The following is a 21,142-nucleotide window of genomic DNA, read 5'->3' on the forward strand; positions in this document are numbered from 1 at the left end:
TTCTGGTAATATGTCAGGATACCAAATTCCTAACATTTTTTTCCTTTGGGAAGATATATATTTTTAATGCCAATTAAATTAAGAACTTCATTATGTGAGTGCAGGAATTTTATGTGAGATTAGGACTAAGCAAAACCAAACCTATTATTTAGTGTTTTTATTTGCTTTAGAAAAATATTTTTGTTACGATGGCTTTCCAAATTTTTTAGTGACGTTACAATGAGTTGGTCATTGAAGTGAAGTAGTGAAGGATCTTGATTCAATGGGGAGAACGCTACCACCTTAACAATGAAATTAAAACAAGCAAATTAATTAAATAACCACGCACAAGTCAAATATTGTACTAAGCCATGTAATAATCCTCAAATCGCATACATCCATAACATTCTGTTAGAGTAGAAAATATGCCGATTTCAGCATACACGCCTTTCGATAAAGGCAAACTTTTTTCCTTTTAAATTTAAGTAGAGGCATGCAAAACTAACTTTATTTTCTGGTGACAGGCCAGACTCAACAGTATTCACATTCAAGTCGATATCACGTGTTCGTTGGCTGCTGTCACACATCATTTTCTCGCAGAGCCGCACGTGAGAGAGTTAATTTTGTTTTTAATTTGTCAGTCACTTACAAGTTCTACAATGACAAGGATCATTCAAGTTTCTAAACTTTTGTAATATGGCCTGTCGTCATGGTCTTCACTTGCAGGTTCAAAATTATAGGCATAATTTTTTAATCATTTCTTAATACGTGTAATTTTATTTATAAAAATAGTTATTAATTAACTATAAAATAGTTTTCTTACTTATATACGCAGTCGTAAACTAAAAATTGTAAGAAACATTGTGCATTGTAGTTTGTGTGCCTGAAAATGTTTTCTTGGTCTGTTGCAGCGAGTCCTCGCTGAGATGTAGCCTTCAACATTACATGATGCTGCGCGTGTAACTCTGTACGGAGAAAGGCGCGTGGTTTTATTCTTCTTCTTACGATCTCTGGTCGTCATTTGGCCTTGCGTGTGCCTCGTGTTTCTAGCAATTCCCTCATTCCCCTCCCCCTAGTCTTCACGCTCGTTGAGTTCCTTTTTCATGGTCCATATGGCTCCCGTCTCTCCCTCTTTTTTATTTTTTTCATTTGTTTCTTCATTATCCACCTGCCAGTTTTTACACCTCAGCCACGTCTCTGCCGAGCCTTGTTTATGCGTCGTTCCAGGTTTCCACCCTCGAAAATTTGTCACGCAATTTAAACTCTTTCTTTTGTTCACGGAATCTTGCCTCTAAAAGTGGATTTTTTTGAAGTAGGAAAAAAACAGCACAAAATAATTTGTACATTGCTAAAATCAGTTATGGCTAACTTTAAAATACCGAAGATTATAATTTTTTTTAATAAGGACCTGTATGTCAATTGTTTTGCATGTTTTTAATAGTATGAGCAACAAGAAACCTCAAAGTTTTCCTGTCTTTACTTTTTTTTCGTTTTATTTTCTAGTAAAACTTGGTTATAAGTGCAGGCCCAGTATTTTTGCTTATTACTTTAATATCAGGCTTAAATTAATAGTCCTAGTATTCATGTATATTTTCCTATTGGCTGATTTCTTACTGTTAAAACTTCCCCTTATTTGGAATGGGTCAATGTGATTTAGCAACTCTTGCTAGTTGGTTGTTGGCTGCCCCACATTCGTAGAGGGTAGTGTACAAACATTTATAATTTAATCAGTGCAAATGCAAGCACTAATCGGCCGAGGCACAAGCAGCCTAGATTAGGGCACCCCGCTACAAAACCGGGCCAACCATGCTGCCAAAACGGCGACCACAACTTAAGAATTGAGGGAACATATGGGGTGTCCCAGACATACGCCACATGAGCGTGAGTCGGGACGTGGTTTGGGGGGGGGGGGGTAGGGCTGCTTCGGCCCGGGCTCGGCACGAGTCTGGCCTAACCCCCTCCTCATCTACTCGACAACATCACACTCCTCTGCCTGCGGCCAACACAGACCACTCCAGCATGACTACAATACAACACCCTGGCGCAGACAGCGGGCAGGACATCAAATGCTCCCCCCCCCCCCTCCTTAAGGGAACTCTAGCCTTCAGCGGGGGCCCTGGCGAACTTTGTGAGCGCATCACTCCCCTCTCTTCCACATTCATCCACGCAACCAGACACCAGAATTCCACCACAGCCGAAAGGCCAAACAGCCACCCCCTACCACAGACTCCAGAATCATTTACACCCAACACATCAAAAACGTACACACAGACACCAAACAAGAGGTAATGGGCGGCAACACACGAGCCCCTGGTTCGATGCCAGAGACAGGCACAGACAGGCATGCGGACCGGGCGGCTCGCTACAGGCAATGATGACAGTGTCAGTGCCGCGACGCACTGGTCGCTGACTGTGCTGTCCGCATTAGCAACTGATATGAGCCAGTGAAAATGCATACATTTTTGCAGTCTACCTTGCGAACAAACTGTTCTGCTATTATTTCCGGGTCTCTAGCTACAAGTAGCTAGGTATATTATTAAACATAAACAAATACTTGAGCTTTCATCTATATTAACCAAAAAATATAATGTACAAATTAAAATATGGTGAGACTAATCAGCTTATTTTATTGATATAAAACAATTCCGCAGGTCAACGGTCCATTGCCTAGGACTTAGTGGGCCTTAATACTGGCCCGTTAGCCATGAGTTGGCCTATGGGCCATGTATGACAGTGAAATCCGTCAAATAATGGGTAGCAAAAAATAATTTTTAATTTATTAGAATGTATTTTAAAACAACATCTCTAACTAGTTTGTGTTGTCAGGGGCTGGGACTGGTTCCTGGATCTGGATTGATAAATGTCGCAGACATCTTGAATTGTGACGTAATGGCATGCATTGCCTGTTCTTTTATTTTGTTGAATGTGTGTCATTTCGTTAAATGTGTGTAGTTAAGGTCATGATTGGCATTGTGGTTCGGAGATGCCGGTCTATATGCCATATATTGAACATGAACTGATTAAAATGTTTGTGCGTTGAAAAATACCTCTTGGTTCGGAGACGCTAGGCCTATACGCCTAACATTATACACAACCTGTTTGGAAGGTATTCCAAGTATCAAAAAATTTGACTTTAATGATAGGCACATCGACAATGTATTTATTTTGTCGGCGAGATATCTTGTATGGAGTCGTTTTTCGTAAAGAGATGATTAATAAATTTCATGAAATATGATGGGAAAAGAAAATAAATTTTATTTTAAGCGTTTGTTATTGTTATCACTGTCCGAGAATCAAACCAAGGTAAACGAATCAATCATTATGTTTATTGATGATTTTCTAAATTATTTTTACATTTTTCAAAATGTCTAGGTTACTTATTGCGAATTTCTAAGATGAGGGTAATATCGGCTTCCTGGAGGCTGGTAGACTATAAACCTATACTCCTTTTAGGATTATTTGCCATATTTTATTGAATAAATAATTTTTACATAAAATTATTTTTTTTTTGCATTTACCAAGGTTTAAATGAAGAACAGGAATCCATTGATTACATTAATAAGTAAATTTTTGGTGATTTTTAGAATTTTCTCCGAATCTTTAGCTAAATAATTACAAATTTTCAACTTGGCGACCAATTTTTAAGATGGCCGATATCGCGATGGATGACTTTGTGGTAATACTTACCTCTAGAGGGGAAAAATAAACTAATATGATGGCAACTATCTGGCAGGTGCTGTTTGTACTACGTGGCACTAGCACTCCTGGTATCGAATTCTCTAAACAAGATGATGGCTGCGCTCTCTAGCAGGTGATGTGTTTTAACTATTGCACCTGGTAGCAAGAATTGAAAATTAAGATGGTATCAACGTCATTTAGCAGATTATGCTATTATTCCTTCAAATTAAAAAAATATATATTGCAAGTCCAATGTGTGATTTTCTTATGAACCATAATTAATTCTCAGTCTGGTAAATGTATCAATGGCTGGGCGGTCAAAGGCGTATGTTTTCCAACCCAGAGTTTCGAGCAGCCATGGTTCAAATCACACCGCTTCCAATGTATTTTGTGTAAAAAATAAAATTAATTGTTTCGATAAGAACCACATCAACGTTAGCAGGTAATGGAACATCGAACATACATGCATGAGACGGAGCGATGTTGGCGCTCTCTATGAACCATTACTAAAAAAACGATGACGGTTTACAAGATGGCGGCCTCCAGCAGAACAGAAAATAAATTATGGCTGTGTCATCATCCAATATGGCGGCCTCCAGTAGAAGAAAACAAGATGGCGGACATGTTGTAAGAATTAAAAATGGAGTCCGTAACGAAAATGGTAACGTTCGGGGATTGGGGCACTCGATGAAATGATGGTGAACTGATGTCAAGGTTAAGGTCAATTTTTTAAGGTCAATGACAAAGTTGAAGTACCTATGTATTTGGTCAAAGTTTATTGACAAGTTCAAAGTTCAAGAACAAGGTCAAAGTTCAGTGTCAAGGTAAAGATTCAAAGTCAAGGTGAAAATTCAAGGTCAAAGATCAACGCCAAGTCTAAGTTTGAGTTCAAGGTCAAATTTGAAGGTAATGTTCAATGTTAAGGTCAAGGTCAATTATCAAGGTCAAAATTCATGGTCAAGGTCATCTGAGGTCGCCGTTTTGATGTCAAAATCCAAGATGGCGACAGTAACGAAAAGTTGAGCAATGACGTCATCATTCAAGACGGCTACTGTTACGTCACAATCCAAGATAGTGGCGACAATCATCAATCAAGAACCAGGAACCTCCCATCTCCAAACAATACATACTGCTACTACTGACGCGGCAATTACACGGGTTCTTTCAGTAGCAAAAGTGACTACAAACATATATACATTTCCACTTCCTTGTTGATCGGCCTGCACTCATTTAGACGCACCTCTCTTCACATGTGGCCAGGAAACCACCAGATAGCAGTGTACGGACCGGAACACGTAGACAAGTTCATAATTAGGATTTTTCGTGCCCGTTATCTGCCAATTAGAAAGCATGCGTGTGTAAAACATAGATCGGATTGTTCTTTATTGTTGCATTATTTTAAGTCTATAGCTATGACATTTGTGTGTAATTTTTTATGTGGGCAAACTTTCTTTGACGGTCTTAAGTTAATTGCAATTTTCCATAAAATCATTAACAAATACTTAAATAGTTTAGAGAGACGTCTTAAGAGCCCCGCATACGTTCCAGGAATACTCAGAAGAAAAACTGCGCAAGCCAGTCCTTCGGAATGCAAAATGTAACTTTTGTTTGGAACAGTAATATTTATATAAAATTACACATTTTTGTAAATTTATACATTAATATGAAAACAACTATATCACTACAAAAATGTATTCCCAGTAATACTGGGTTGGGATTCTTATCCTGGCATTAATGCTTTGTGTTGTCTCAGTACCTCCAATAATTAAAGATATTTGTAAACCTTTTCCTGAATAGCTTTCCATTATTAACTGCACACTTAATAACCTTAGTAGGCCTACAATAAAATAAAGTTTAATTGTTGAATATTCCATTATCTTCTCCATGGTTCAAAAAAATAATGCTTAAAAAAAACCTCAAATTTAACATATAATTATGCGCCAATTTTCGTAAGAAATACTCAGTATTATCTAGAAAACATATTTCATATGCCTATGTAAAAATAGCCACAGCCATGAGATGTACAAACATACGATATCTTTCCTGCAGTACGGTATGTTAATAAAAGAATGTCCCCGTTATAAATTTTGTAGTATTAAAAGTATGCGTTGTAGAGTTTTGGTTCACGGACATAATTAAATAGAAGAATTTAAACAGTTTTAAATAAGCACATTTTCGAGTACTGCCTTGTTGTTTTCTCGCTTGCAGCGACACCTACGCAAAATGGCAAATCCTGAGGGTTTAGAACATTATGTTCTAAAAATTGCTAAGAGCGAATTTGTAATTTCATTTCAACGTGCGTTTCATTTGTATGATAGTGGTTGAACGTCGAAGTCCCTGACCATTCGACTGGTCATAATGGTCAAGATGACAGAACCCTTTTTTGCGGGTCTCCACATTTACCTGACAAAGATATTCAATTTTTTTTAATTTATTTGGGTTTTAAAATTTAAAATATCGTGTCTACGTTCCGCCGCTACCTAATGATTTGGCCGAGTTGAGACACAAAATAGAAGAGGCTATTTATTGCTTCCATTACTCCTAACCAAAGTGTGGGAGGAATAGTACTTTAGGTTGGATGTGTGCCGTATATCTAAAGGTGCACATATGGCACAGTTGTATGAAAACTAGATGAGATTGCAAATAATCTAAATTCAACTGTTATAATATACCGTTGAAACTGGGACTTTTTTTATGAACATACTATATTACGAACTATTTCTTCGCAACTGCTGTTCAAAATAATTTTTTTTAAAAGAACATAAATTTCTTTCTCTGTACGGAGCGTCTGTTGCACGCAACTGCGCAGTTTTTAAGGACTGTACAGCCACCGGAGACGTGTGGAAAGACAATCAGTTTTAAGCCTGCGCAGTGCTGTACCTGAGCTGGTGTGGCCTTGTAACGCCAGTTCAGTTCACTTGATTCTGCAGAACCATGTCACGTGACGTAAGAAAAGAGCTTAAGAAAACGTAATAACCGAAACGATGCATTTTTCTAGTTAAAATAGACGAGTACAATGAGCGAAGAAAATGCCTACGCGCGCTATTCGAAATATTAAAAACCATTGGGCCAAATAAACACAAGACACATTTTAGCAAAAAAATTGGTTGTCTGTAAAGTCGGTTTACGGACGATAGTTTAACGTGACGTCATAACAAAACATTGATGAATTGATTGCATACTTTTATGAATAAAATTGAATCATTTTTATTTTAATAATAAAAGAATAAATACTTGAAATTATACTAGTAATCAGATTTTAAAAATGCAAGAATTATGAACTTTTATTGCCGAAATTGTTGTAATAAGCAATAAAACCACATTACCTCTTCGTTTAAATATAATTATGAAAAAGTTTTTATATAAATAAACTGTAATCAATATCTAACATAACCTATTATTACTGCACTCGCCGACAGATGCTAAATTTTAATAATAAAAAAATAAATACTTGAAATTATACTAGTAATCAGATTAATTTTCTTACGTACATTTCACGTAGAAATGATTTCATATTACACATTTATAAACAAAGGTGTAAGTTTTCACTTCTGTCGGTGCGGCGCAAGCGTACAATGAGCGTAACGGGACACAGCGTAACGGAACAATGTGCGTAACGCGACACTTTTTCGTGCTTGCAGCCGGCGTTCATCGATTTATTAGTCGTTGACACGTCAAAAAAAATTAGGTGTAAATTTGATTATTTTAATTATTATTTTAGCAATAATTCTGTACATAAAACTTAAAATTTTTCCACTCGCTGCTCACTCCACTAAATTTTTGTTTGGCTAGTTCCCAATTCATTCCCAGTGAGGAATCTGATTTTTGCTAACCATCTCACGAGCCAGCATTCAGACTCGTCTTATCCTCGCTTCGGCGCACTTTTAGTCACTGAAACACAACCTGTCACCGTGATCAGGACTGCTTGTGTCTGCATCTTCGCAGTGCCCCGAGTTTCTCAGAACTCTCCTGAGGTGAGCACTCAGAGGCATGCTCACGAGTCGTTTTACCAAACCTACAGTTACGTCTCCTGGCTCATTAGAGCTTCATTCCCATTGCCCCTGCAAATTTCCAATCCCCCTTCGCTCTTTTATACGAATCGCCAGACAGAGTATTGACCGGTGCTTAAACCAGGCCAGCAATGACCTATCTCAATATCTGGACACGAGTGTTAGAATGTACTATATCTGACCTCTAGTGGCGAAATAAGCAACTACTCCGAGCGGTTGTCAAGCTCAGCCTGCCCCATGGTGACTCATTAAACAAACATCTGCCTGTCGTTCTTTCCCGAGGCACTAGAGCACTCCACCAGTCTCCGCCATAAGCTCCATGCTTTTGAAGTAGTCTCGTGCAATATGTACGAGTCGACTTCTTCTCGGTTCGGCCACTCCTCAGTAGATCGCGCTGCGATCGGGCACTTCCACCAACGTCAAAATATCGAAGTCAGTATTTCTCGATCCCTCACTCGGAATAAGTATCCCCCATTTCTTTCTAAATCAAGCGCCTGTTTTAATTAAGCGTCACACCGAACCCCCAGGGACTTCTTAGTGCATTGTCCAACTGACTACTTTGTACCCAAGAATTGTTATCTCAGAGATGGCGCCAAAATTGCGGCCAAATGCTCTTCTTCGTCTTCGCTAATCGGAAACTACTGAGGCTTCACCTGGCAGCCCGCCTACAGTAGAATGTATCACTCCCAACCAGCAAGTTTCAACTATACGACACCCAAATTCCCCGTGACTTCTACAGCGTGCCAGTGCTACGCAATTTCCAAGTGCCAGCTAATTGTATTATATATGTGATAACTGAAGTCAGAAGTGCAGGAATTTAATGACGCTATGTGCTAATTATTATTACTCTGGGATTTTTTATTTTCGTTTTTAACTATGGTGTAAGGTATCTATTAATAATTTGGCACGGGCCGACCCTATTATAAAATTTTAATTTATGTAGGTATTAACCTATATAATAAATTGTAACTTATTATCAGGATTGTCAATACGATGTTTTGTTTAATATTGTTCAATTAACTATAATTGAAAAATAAATAAGGGCACAGTTATAGACGAACCTGCATTTTTTGTTATTTATTATTTTGAAACTAAAGATCCACAGTCTCCCAAAATTTTTGCAGGGAGACATATACGTTACACCAATGTAGAGAGAATGTGTAACAATACGTAGTAACTCCTACAATATGTACAATATCTGTTTTTAAATGACACGTGTCTCAACTAAACATCCAATGACAGCCAAAACATTGTCTGATGATGCCATTGCCACCTCTAAACACATTCTGAACCGGGTATACCAGTATTTCTCAGAAGATTTTAGAGTCGTTTGTGAGGAAGGGTTCATTGAGGTAGCTTCCAATAATCCGAAAGGCCGGGCCTGCGCAGTTAATCCTCTCAGGATTTCCGGAACCTTTGTGGGGCCTTTCAAAAGTGTTCACCTAATGAGAACAATGAATGGGAACCCACGTTGACCTTCTGCCGGGGAAGATTGACTCCGCGCTCTCAGAAGCCAGCGCTGACTTTTCGCTTTGCGCGATAACGTTTTGATTATATCATTGACAATGCCGTATAAAATGCGCATTTCCATTGCATCATACTCCGGAGATGCTGTTGTTTCACATCTTATAGTTAATATAATAACTTTATGAAACTATTTTAAGAATTTTAAAACCCGAGTTAATTTTTTTTTAGAATTTTTTTTAACACAAACTTTAGACAAAAATAAAACAATAGGAATATTTCAGCTCATTATGCCTTAACCCTTGCTGAATTCAAACCTATCATGGTGTTTTATCACAATGAAGCCTAATAATAGACACTTAAAAGTGCTAGTTAAAAAGAGCGGATTCTGCGTTTATGTAATATGAAGTGCTACATTGTACAAAAACTTATATTTTTGTTTGTTCTTATGTATAAAACTTACAAATACTACCCACCAAATGCCATGCGAAATATATAATAACACAAAAAAAAATATTGGATGTGCTTGTTTAGACAAAGCGTAATATTTTTTTTCAAACTATTAGGGCAAAACGTTTGCAGCGTAAAATTTAAAGCAATTTTAAAATTATTATTTCAAAGTGTGAAAGCATACCACGTGTGATAGGTATGTTCAGTAACTCGATAAAGATCAAACTGAAGCATATTTTATTTTGAATGCGAACCGAGAAGAAAAAAACATAAATTGGAAGCACAGTGCAGGAGAGAAAAGAAGCAAGTGTCGTATCGACAAAAGCTTTACGTTACTCTAACAATTTATTAGAATATTGGTGTTCAAGACATCGTTTTGCAAACTGGCTTGAAGCCAATTTTCATACCCTCCAATACTGCGCCCTACATTTCCCTAAATTCTAACCATCTACAATATTTCCTATCTTCTTTCATGAAACTATTCCAATATCTACCTATAATTTTACCTTATCAGGTTGTCCCACAACTCAACATCAATCCTATATGTGTATAAAGAAATAAAAATAAAAATTGTGTCGTAGTTATTGAGTAATTAATTTATATATATATATGTATATATATATATATATACATATATTTGTAGAATCCCCATCCTCTGCCAACTAAAAAAACAATTGTGACTTAAAAGTTCTATTATCCAATTGTAATACCCCAATTATTGATAATAATTAAAAATAATAAACATATGTTATACTTTTGGAAAACAAAATTCATTCTTTGCAATATTTATGAAGCAAACATTTTAAATCGGTGACTCTGATATTTATGCTGTAAAAAATTGCTATGGTTACTTAGCAAGTTATTTTTAATAAAGGATAGTTTAAGCAAATGATGCTCTTAAACTTCATTTTAAATAACTTGCTATGCAGGCACAATTTTTTTACGGTATGAATTGTCAAAATCTGATCTGATTAAAAATCCCTAGATTCTTTGAATGATTCTTGCAATGGTAAGATTTATTCTAGATGTTATTGTAGACATAACCCTGGCAGGTTACACTGAATGCAATTATAAACCTCACTAATGGGCAAAAAACATAACCATACAAAAAAGATGAACAAGCAAGCACACACAAAAAAGATTCAACCAATGTAAAAAAATTATAAACATTAACAGAAGGTTCCATTAAAGGAAAAATGAAATAATTTTAACAGCATAGAAGGTCACAGTGGGCGAACAACGACGAGACAGTATCAAAAAGGACAGTAAATAAATACAAAAAAACTGTCCTGGACAAAACACCTACAAACAGATAAACCCCAACGATGATACTAAACTGATCGTGTAAACAACACAGAGACGCACAGGTGTAATCGAGCGATGGACACCAGAAAGACGACAGTACAGGCGAACATATTAGCCTTCCTAAAACAACATTTGTGTCGTTTTGGGAACTGAGATCTTTTCCCGTCCTCAGGCACAGCACAAATGGAATGTACCATTGCCGAGCTGTTGTGTGGTACATACTCAACTTGCTTAACATTTTTTTTTGTTGGTAAACTAGACATCACGTATGCTCTATTTTTGTAACTTCCTTAGGTTCATATATTTATATTTAAGGCAAGGTGCATTAACTTTTTGTTGTATATATTGTTATGTAATAACTTTGTAATGTGAATCTTTTATGTGTTCTAAATCAGATAATTGTGTTAAAAAAATAAGACTGTTGAGAAGCGCCTCAAGACTGGATTATAATATAAATTAACTATAAACATATTTTTTAACAAATGTATAAAAACTTCAAACATAAATAATATATGAAAAGGTATTATGTATCTTGTTTTGGGAACAGAGCCTATGATTGCAAAGTAATTTTTACCAAGTTTAACATCTTGTGATGATATCTATGATCATCTTGGTTGTTGTAAGGTGACGTGCACCTTCTTCTTATTTTGTCAGCCATAATGTTAACACATGCTTTTAATTTTTATCCCTCCACACCGCAAACTGGGTGAGTTTATTTCTTTATGTCTCCGGGAACGAAATGGGTTCTTTATTTTTTACCTATTTGTTATTTTTATATACATTCTTTTCTTTAAGCGGTATTCGTGTTGGTGTGACATCCCAGCCATGGATCATTAATTTCCACTTTTTATGGAATAAAGACTGAGACTTTCACATTCTCGAATGGCTTCGGGATGCCACCAACAAGTGTTTCCAGGAACGTTCTTCAATATTTTTTTTTCTTCGATGCAGCTTGTGGCTTATGAGATTTACTTCTTTGGAATTCCACCCGGCCATCTCATCATTGAAATTCAAATCAAAATAGTTAATGCAAATCGTAATAAAGCTTAATAAAAATTAATCAACAAAATTGGTGTATTACATGTTCTCAAAAGTAATTTATGTAACTACTGTATAAATACCACAGCAAAGTAAATGTTTATTTTTTAAGTAATTTATTTGTTTATTCTAAAATAAGTTGTATGGGGCCCCCCAAAAGCTAAAGAAATTATGTTAACGTTATTGTGCAACCAATAATACTTAAAAATTACTTCTCTTTTTGTGTGATATCTTGTTATAAGAAATAAACAAACGGTTGACCTCCGAATTTGTTTTGTATAAAGTTGCGCTTAATTATTTTGAACTAAAATTTATTTTTAATAATTGTTTTAGTTTATAAAGTGTTTTCTTTTTGCAGCTTTTGTATGGGTAACGTGGTAAGCCATTAGGCACAGTTAATTGTTCACTAATAATTTCTCTGCACTTCAAGTTTGTAGTGCCATCGACCCTAAGTTTCATGAAGCTTTCAATGTTAAACTTTTCCTTCCTGGCAAACTTAACCTAGGAGGAATATTTGGTAGATGACTGCAACATACTCCGGAGATGCAGTGTTGTTTCACATCTTATATTTAATATAATAGCATTATTAAAATATTTTAAGAAAATTAAAAATCGAGTTAAAAGTTTTTTTTATAATTTTATTTTTAATGTTTGTGCATGGCCACCCACCATGCAGTTAGAAACGTGACACAAAGTGATAGTAACTTTTTGCTTTTCGACTATATAATTTACAATAAATATAACACTCCAATAATCAACTTCAATGAAAAATTCTAATGTGAAATAACTAACTTCACCGATACAATTCAAAAATTTACTACGCACAACATACACAATTCCAGCTGGGAGACGGCCGAATGTTTTCGTCACGGTATTTCCAGCAGCAATGTGTCCATGAGAAGCGGCGTTCCCCAGGACATTTTTCAAGAAGAGATGCGAAACGAAAAAGTTGCTCCACATGAAGAAATGAAGAACAAGATTGGCGAAACAAACATCCAGTTCGAAGGTAAAGTACTGTGTTTGGAGCAGTGTGATTCAAACCACCTAACTTCGATATTAGGTCTTCGTGGAAAGTGTGCAGAAGACAGTTCGAGGCAGTTGCAGAAGTAAATGGTTGGGCAAGGAATAAAAGGCTACGGCACTCGTCTTGGCCCTGCGAGGATCTCCACTAGAGCTGCTACAGACTATACCAAGTCCCAGACCAGAAAAACTATGGATGCCCTTGAGTTGAGGTATGGAGACAGACAGATGGTTGAGGTATATAGACCAGCCCTGAAGACACTTCAACAACGATCTTCAAAAACACTCCAAGAATTCGAAGCCGCCATTCAGCGACTTGTGCACCTCGCCTACCCAGAAGCACCAACAGATTTCCGCCAGCAGCTAGCCACCAGTGCATTTATAGGCAAACTCAGAGATGCCGAGAATCAATAAACTCTACGTTTAGCCCACCATTAAAATATCCGCGATGCTCTTGTTCACACCTTTGAAATTGAAGCTGCCTGCATTGCCTAAAAAAAAAAACATGAGTATCAGAGCAAGACAGGCTGTCCTAGAACCTTACCATTAGTCGAATTGCGAGTGGAGTACTAACGAAGAGACTGTAGTCGGTATACTACGGAAGCTGTTGAATTGATCGCAGTTTAGGAGAACAAGAGGACGACAGCAGTGTTTCGTCTGCAAAAAACTAGAATAAATCCTGCACGAGTGTCCGAATCGTGGTAATAAATCCAAGGGAGAAGGACAATGCTCTTATGCCATGATTGAACAAGAGAATAATCTACCGGTCCGACGAAGAAGAGGTCGCCCACGATGGTACGCGTGTCGAGAAAGAGTTATGTCCAACATGACTGCTCGAATCGTGTGAGGAAACTGAAGGAGGAAGGATATCGATGCGTCAATGGGATTAAAGAGCGTGACAAATTGCTGGTTAAAGGAACAGGAAGCCACCTACAGTGTTCTGTGTGCCGAGAAGGGCATGTTCAAAGGAGATGCCTAGAACAGAAAAGTGCCCAGGGGGGTTGCCCGATGAAAAGGGAAGTGCTACGGCAGCAAGTGCAGAAGAGTTAGACCCATAGTAATCGCAAAGCTGACCTATGATACCGAAGAGTCAGAGGACGGCTGCAATGTCACATCTGTCAAGAAGTGGGACATATCCAGTATACTTGCCCGATGTGTAGGATGGCTTCGTAGCACGTTTTCAAACAGCACAGTGTCGCCTTTTGTTACTGTCCTTGTTTAGTTAGAGATTTATTTTAGTTTTGTTATAAAAGCCCTGGAAGCAGCTTTGAATGGGAGAATGACACTCCAGTATACTCAGAGGTACACAAGGGAGAAGCATTAAAAAAAAAGGAAACTTACTTCTCACAAGAGGAAGTAGAAAACAGATCGTATTTGAAGAAATAAACACAAACGAAGATGTTAGCTTAATGCTTACCCTTATTATTGTTGATTATGGTTTTAAATATTTTCTTTTGATAGTTACGAGAATTAAAAAATTACAATGATCAAAGTTACTGGGGCCCCAGCCATCAAATCTCATCGATTAAAAATAAATTATTAATTTTACCTGAAATACAAATTTAACATTTACCTTTGACTAACCAAGATATGTCATAATCAAGTTTTCACAAAAATCTAACATAAATAATTCAACTAGGGAGTTGCAATATTTGTTAGCGCAACCAGTGTGGGACTATATATAATTTAGGTAACTATTTTAGGTTTAACAAATTCTGATATCATCTACTGTTCACTGGCGGTGACCAGATGCGAGGAGAAGAGGTGATGGCTCAAAGGTTGGCCGGCTGAAGAAAAGTGTGGAATTCATGTCCATTGAAGAATGAAACATGTAAATTTAGCGGAATCTGGCGATGGACATATGTAAGTTGGAGAAAAACCCGAACTCTAGGACCATCTCTTAAACCTCACTGGAATCAATCAAAAAAGGAAGTCCAGTGGTCAAGAATAGAAATTAAGGTGACAAGAAACAGGAATCAAGAAGTCCGGGCCACAGTTAAGTAGAGAGCTATTTATAGACAAAAAAAGCATAGAATTTTCCTCTTACCATTCTGGGGGAGAAATGATGAAAGCTGTACTAGCGCTCGCAGGAGCCACGCAAGGGTCATGCTACAAGATTACCTAATAATCCGAACTAACACGATTAGCAATCTTCAAAATAAATAAACTAGGGATCATTCCTGGTATCCCTGGGATCACATCATTAAGTTAGTCGTTGCGAGACTGCTTCACGAAAGGGGTAGCTGGTGAGAAGCACCGAAAAGAAACGAATACGGTGACGACAGAAAGACGAATCAATCAATTCAAAGGGCTGCATGAAGTTAAAACTTGCGCTAGCGGCCCAGAGGTCTAGGAAGTGGGGGGGAACTGGCCTCTGATTGGCTAGAGGTGGTGTCCTAGAGATCGCTCCTCCGTCCAAAAGAAAAAAAATAACATAAGTGGCAGGTAGCCTTATTTAAGGAGCACTGAAGGTCACTCGCGCTCCGAAAGCAGTGCGGTCTGATGGGACACAGGAAAAACAAACTCGGGGATGGTTCACAAAACTCCCTCAAGAGGGACTAGAGTAAGCCTGGGACTTATGGGCCCAGCTGGTTCACACTCTGCTGGGCTAAAAGGGAAACAGAGAGAGGTGTGTTGGCGGCCGGTAGAGGTCTCGCTACAACTCCGAACTAAAGTAAAGTAGTTGGCATCTTTGCCTCAAGATGGCGATGGCAGTTCTTTCGCTGGCCAGCGATATGTCCTTGATTCGGGCTCGTCGAGAGGCGAGGTTAATTGCCCGGTCAGTTCTCTCGGTGAAGTTACTGGAAAAGATGGAGGATCTACTAGCTCGGAAAAATGTATTAGGGTGGGCGCCGATATCTTCCGGACAGCCCTGGAACATTAGAAAGGGGAGTGTCTGGAGCTGCTAACCTAAGTTGAGATCTGCCATACTCTGACGAATGGCACACCATGCGCGCCTGGTCGGATTACAAGAGTCGTTGCTACACACTTCCCCCCGGCTACCCACGCAACGTCCTGCCTCGGCGAGGATATCTATCGCTGAGCAGCCTTGGGAATTCTATAGATGCCACCGCATAAAGTGGCGTGAACAAGCGACGCTATATTATGATGTTTCGGATGTCGGTTTGGCCCGGGATGACTTGACTCGTCACAGTTGCTAGAGGTAATCGGATCATTCTACATTGCTAAATTTTTTACGGCTGGGTGCATGGTTTGCTTGATAGTATGGCATATACTGCAGACTTGACTACGTACACTTAAAGGAAAGGAAGTACATTTACACGAAAATTAAACCCGGTATTATACGACCACGTTAGTAGAATACGATCGGTTGCAGGATACGATAGGATATGGCTCCTAAAATCTTTGACTTCAACTGACTTTGGCTCTCACTGTCTTTGACTCCAACTTCCTTTCGCTGCCATTGCTCCATCTCTCATTGACTACAAATATCTATCACGAGCAACTGGGTAACCGAGGGGTCCCAGGGATGTGAGAGGTATGGTTCCGTGTCAGTGCTACTCAGATCCCACAGAAGGGGCTGGCTCTGTAGGAGGTCTGTTGGTTTACGGCGGAGCTGGGTGCGGGTCGGTGGGGCCGATGTTGGGATGGGTCTCCTCAACCTCTCGACCTAGCCGTGCGCTCACCAGTAACATGCTGCGATTAGAAATGGCGAATCTATTTCCCGGTTCTCGGAACCCATGTTTGGCACTGGTAACAGTGTCAGGCATGTAAAAGACCCATCTTTCTCCTAACCAGGATAACGCCCTAGCGGGATCATATTCCTGGGGGAGAATCGATGAATTTTATGAGGTGTGAACCTAAGTTACATGACTACAAATATCTTTGGCTCCAACTGCTTCAACGACATTTGGCTACGTGGCTACTTGGCTACGAGGCTAAATGGATAATAGGCTATAAGCCTAATCATATAAGAATCTTAATGTCTACGAAGCTACAAAACTACAAGGCTACCGGGCTACAAAGCTACATGATTATGAGACTACAAGTATACGAGGCTACTGTTATATTTGGTTACGAAGCTACCAGTCTATCACAGATGGTTTCATTATATTTTGTTTCCAACATGCCTCCCTTGGATTAAGGATCCATTGTTATTGTTTTTTCTCTCACCTGGTTTGAACTTTAAGAACTTTAAGATATAAGTGCGTGTTTATTAAAATTTTAATAAAATATGTTTGTATGTTTTAAGTTTTACCCGAATTTCTAGTTAAATAATTACGGATTTTCAAGATGGTGGACGTAATGAAAATTGCAAAATTCTAGAATCCAATATTGTGGATGTGACATACGCAAAATTATTTATTTAATATTCTTAAAACTATAATTTAAAAAATCATACATAAATTACATGTTTACCTTCGCAGGGAATCGAAAAAAATACCAAAATCGATTTAGTTATTACATACTGTAAGTAAATGATATTTTTTTATTATGTTTCAAATTTTTCCTGAATTTTGGTCAAAAAATAATTATTTTCAATTTAATTTTAAGGTCAAGGTCATGTTTTTGTAAAATTAAGGCATGTTTGACTCTAAGAGGAAAGTTAAGACTCCGTGAGGAAAATTAAGCCTCTTGGAGGAAAATTATGCCTCTGGAATTTTTTGAGGAAAAAATGGGAATTTTTTCTTATTAACGGGCATTTTACCCTCTTAATAAGGGTTATAGGAATTTTGAGGAATTTTTAATAATTTCTGAGGAAATTTGACACCAATATGGCCACCGTGACGTTTCAATCCAAGATGGTGGTTGACACCTTGGCACTTTTTAATTTCTTTATTAAGAACCGTAACTAACTGGCAAAATTCTTGTTCTCGGTCTGATGTTTAATTCTTGGACATTCTACATATTACATTTTATTTACCCTTTTACTATTTTTCTCCTGCCATATAAATGCTGTGAAATTCTAGAACAAGCTTATATTTATCATGAATAATTTGTCTATATGCATGACATTTTAACACAATTACAAATATACAAATAAGATTAAAATTTTTGATTAAATACCGTGAGCTAATATCAGAATTGTTTGATTTGAAATAAAATAATAACTAAACTCAGACAAAATAAATTTTAAGCAATAAATTGCAATTGGTGTTTTGTGCGCGTGGCTTTTGCTTTGGAAATGAACATGAGAATTTGAAGGAGGTAAGTTTTCGAAAAAGGAATGTTAAATGTTACGAAGAGTGGCTGCATATAAAGCGCGCCTGTACTTTAAGCATTCATCTCTTTTACTTCTCCTTGTAGAGGAAGCGGTACGCTTCATAGACGCATCGTGTTTCAGAGAAAAGAGGTAACGCGTGGTCATATTTTCAAAACACCCAAGTTCGGTATTTATGTCTCTAGTTAGAGTTCGCGTATACAAGCTCACTAATTTTGGACTTTTCAGTTTTTTGAATAATGTTTATTGTCTTTTTACCTGTATATATCGAAAAAAATGTACGTATTAAGTAGTATAGGTTAGCCGGAACTGGGACAGGCGTCAGGCGCGAGGAGCGAGGAGACGGTCCGCCATCTTGGATTGTGACGTCACGGCGGCCATCTTGTATGAGTGTAACGGGACACAGCGTAACGGGACAAGTTTGACCTTGACCTTTGACCCTCAAAATCCGCCAAAATTGGGCAAAAATTGCCCAAAATTCCACAAAATTCGTCAAAATTTACATTTCTGTGAAAAAAATTCCGCCAAAAATTCTCAAAAAATTCCACAATTTAAAAATCAGGATTTCGAAAATCCTCAAAAGTCGTTTTGTCCTAGAAAGAACCCAAATTCCTAAAAGCGGCTTAAAACTCCTAAGAGCTAGCCGCTCTAAGCCGCAGAGGTCATGACCTTGAAAATTAGGATGCCATGACAGCCATTTTGAATGATGACGTCACCGTTACAATTTCCGTTACGGCCGCCATCTTTAACTTTTTTATTTATTATCCGATTTAAACGAATTTTTTTTTAAAATTTATAAAAAAATTCACTTAATAAAAATTTAATAAAATATTAATAAAAAAATTACTTTTACGACACGGAGCTCGGAGCCCTCGGTTCGAACCCGGTGAGGGCAAAAAAATAAAAATGGCGACCGATCCTTCCCCCCGTGGTGACTTTTGGCAGACTGACTCCCACCACTTTTTTTCAAAGCATATATATCGTCACCTAGTATGACATCATGTCCGCCATCTTGTCTTCGTTGCTGGAGACCACCATCTTGTTTTCGTCGGCGAGAGTGCACTGACGCCATGTTAGTTTAGTTCTTATCCGCTAGAGTGCAGTAATCATTTAGTACTGTGACACCCACCATCTTGAAATTTGGCCGCCATCTTGGAATCGTGTAATTATTTAGCTAGAAATTCGGGAAAAGTTCCAAAATTCATTAAATAAAGCACTCATTAATTTACATATTGATTCGATCGATTCCTGTCCTCGGTTCGATACCCGATCGATGCAATAATGTTTAATTTTATGTAAAAAATAATAATTTCAATAAACCATGTTCAACATTCCTAAAGAGACTCTAAATCCTCTACTACCATCATCCTATCAGACATCAAGACCACCATATTCGAAATGTGTAATTTTAATGCTAGAGATTCGGGAAAAAGTTCAAAAATCATTAAATAAATTTGTAATCCATATAATGATTGATTGGATCGACTTAGGTCCTTGGTTCAATCCCTGGCCGATACAAAACAACTTTAATTTAAAAAAATACTAAAAAAGTGTTAGGTTTGAGAAAATAAAAACACCACAAGTTCTTTTAAAAAAATTTTATTACATAAATTCAATACACTACTACAAGTACAAAAAAAAAACACTGACAAATTACTAAAGCCTTTTGGATTCCTCGATTCAAACAGTCTTCTTATTGTACGGACTAAGCCTTTTACATGACTTTAAATGTCTATCCGATCCGGTCATCACCGCAGCCAGAGACGGACTGAAGTTCATATCACTTATATAGTCCCATTAGCCGGTACAACACATGAGTCAAATCAATAACCATGTTCATTATACGTCTCGGAGCATTTTTTATAATGACGATGTAAGCTATCGAGACGTGAAATTGGTTTATTGCACTTATTGCACTGAAATTGTATTCTTTGAACATTATAAGAACAACCGCTTCTTTCATGTCTGCGAGCATTTGAGGTGATAGTAAATGATACACCACAGTATTTGCACTGATGCGAAGTACGCTCTTCATTAATTGAAGTATTCAATGCTGATGAAACTTCAGCTAATGGTGGAACAGCACATATCGAAGTCTCCTCCAGTGTTGTCAGAGGCGTTGCCAACGGGATCTGCTCCAACATCGTCGGCGCCGACGTCATGGTTCCCGTAGTCGATGGTACATCCTCCATCGAGTACGACGTTAAAGTCGGCCAAGATGCCATCGAAGTCTCAAGAACAAGCAATTACACGTCTTATGCACCAGAAGAAACAAACTAGGTGATCCGTACACCGTCGACGTCAGTAACAAAACTGAGCGTCCTGCTGTCTAGGACTCGCTTATATACATGCACCGTATGGAATAATACGCTAGTCAAACCAAGAACATTTTACTAAAATACTAGAGTCAAAACAACATTAAAAAAATAGAAGCACCATCAAAAAAAAAGGAAGCACACTTGGAAGCACCTTCAAAAAAGGAAAAAAAAATTGGAAGCACCATCAAAAAAAGGAAGCACACTTGGAAGCACCTTCAAAAAAGGAAAAAAAAAATTGGAAGCACCGACTACGATAAGGCAGCACATTAAGAAGCACCGACAACGAAAAGGCAGCACATTTGGAAGCACCGACAACGAAAAGGCAGCACATTTGGAAGCACCGACTACGAAAAGGCAGCACATTTGGAAGCACCGACAACGAAAAGGCAGCACATTTGGAAGCACCGACAACGAAAAGGCAGCACATTTGGAAGCACCATCATCGAAAAGGCAGCACATTTGGAAGCACCGACTACGAAAAGGCAGCACATTTGGAAGCACCGACTACGAAAAGACAGCACATTTGGAAGCACCGACAACGAAAAGGCAGCACATTTGGAAGCACCGACAACGAAAAGGCAGCACATTTGGAAGCACCATCATCGAAAAGGCAGCACATTTGGAAGCTCCATCAACCAAAAAAAAAAAAAGGCAACAAGGAAGCACAAGTTCCGAGATCTAAGTCTTAGAAATCAGAA

Source organism: Bacillus rossius, chromosome 1 (genome assembly GCF_032445375.1).
Source record: "Bacillus rossius redtenbacheri isolate Brsri chromosome 1, Brsri_v3, whole genome shotgun sequence".
NCBI lineage: Eukaryota > Metazoa > Arthropoda > Insecta > Phasmatodea > Bacillidae > Bacillus > Bacillus rossius.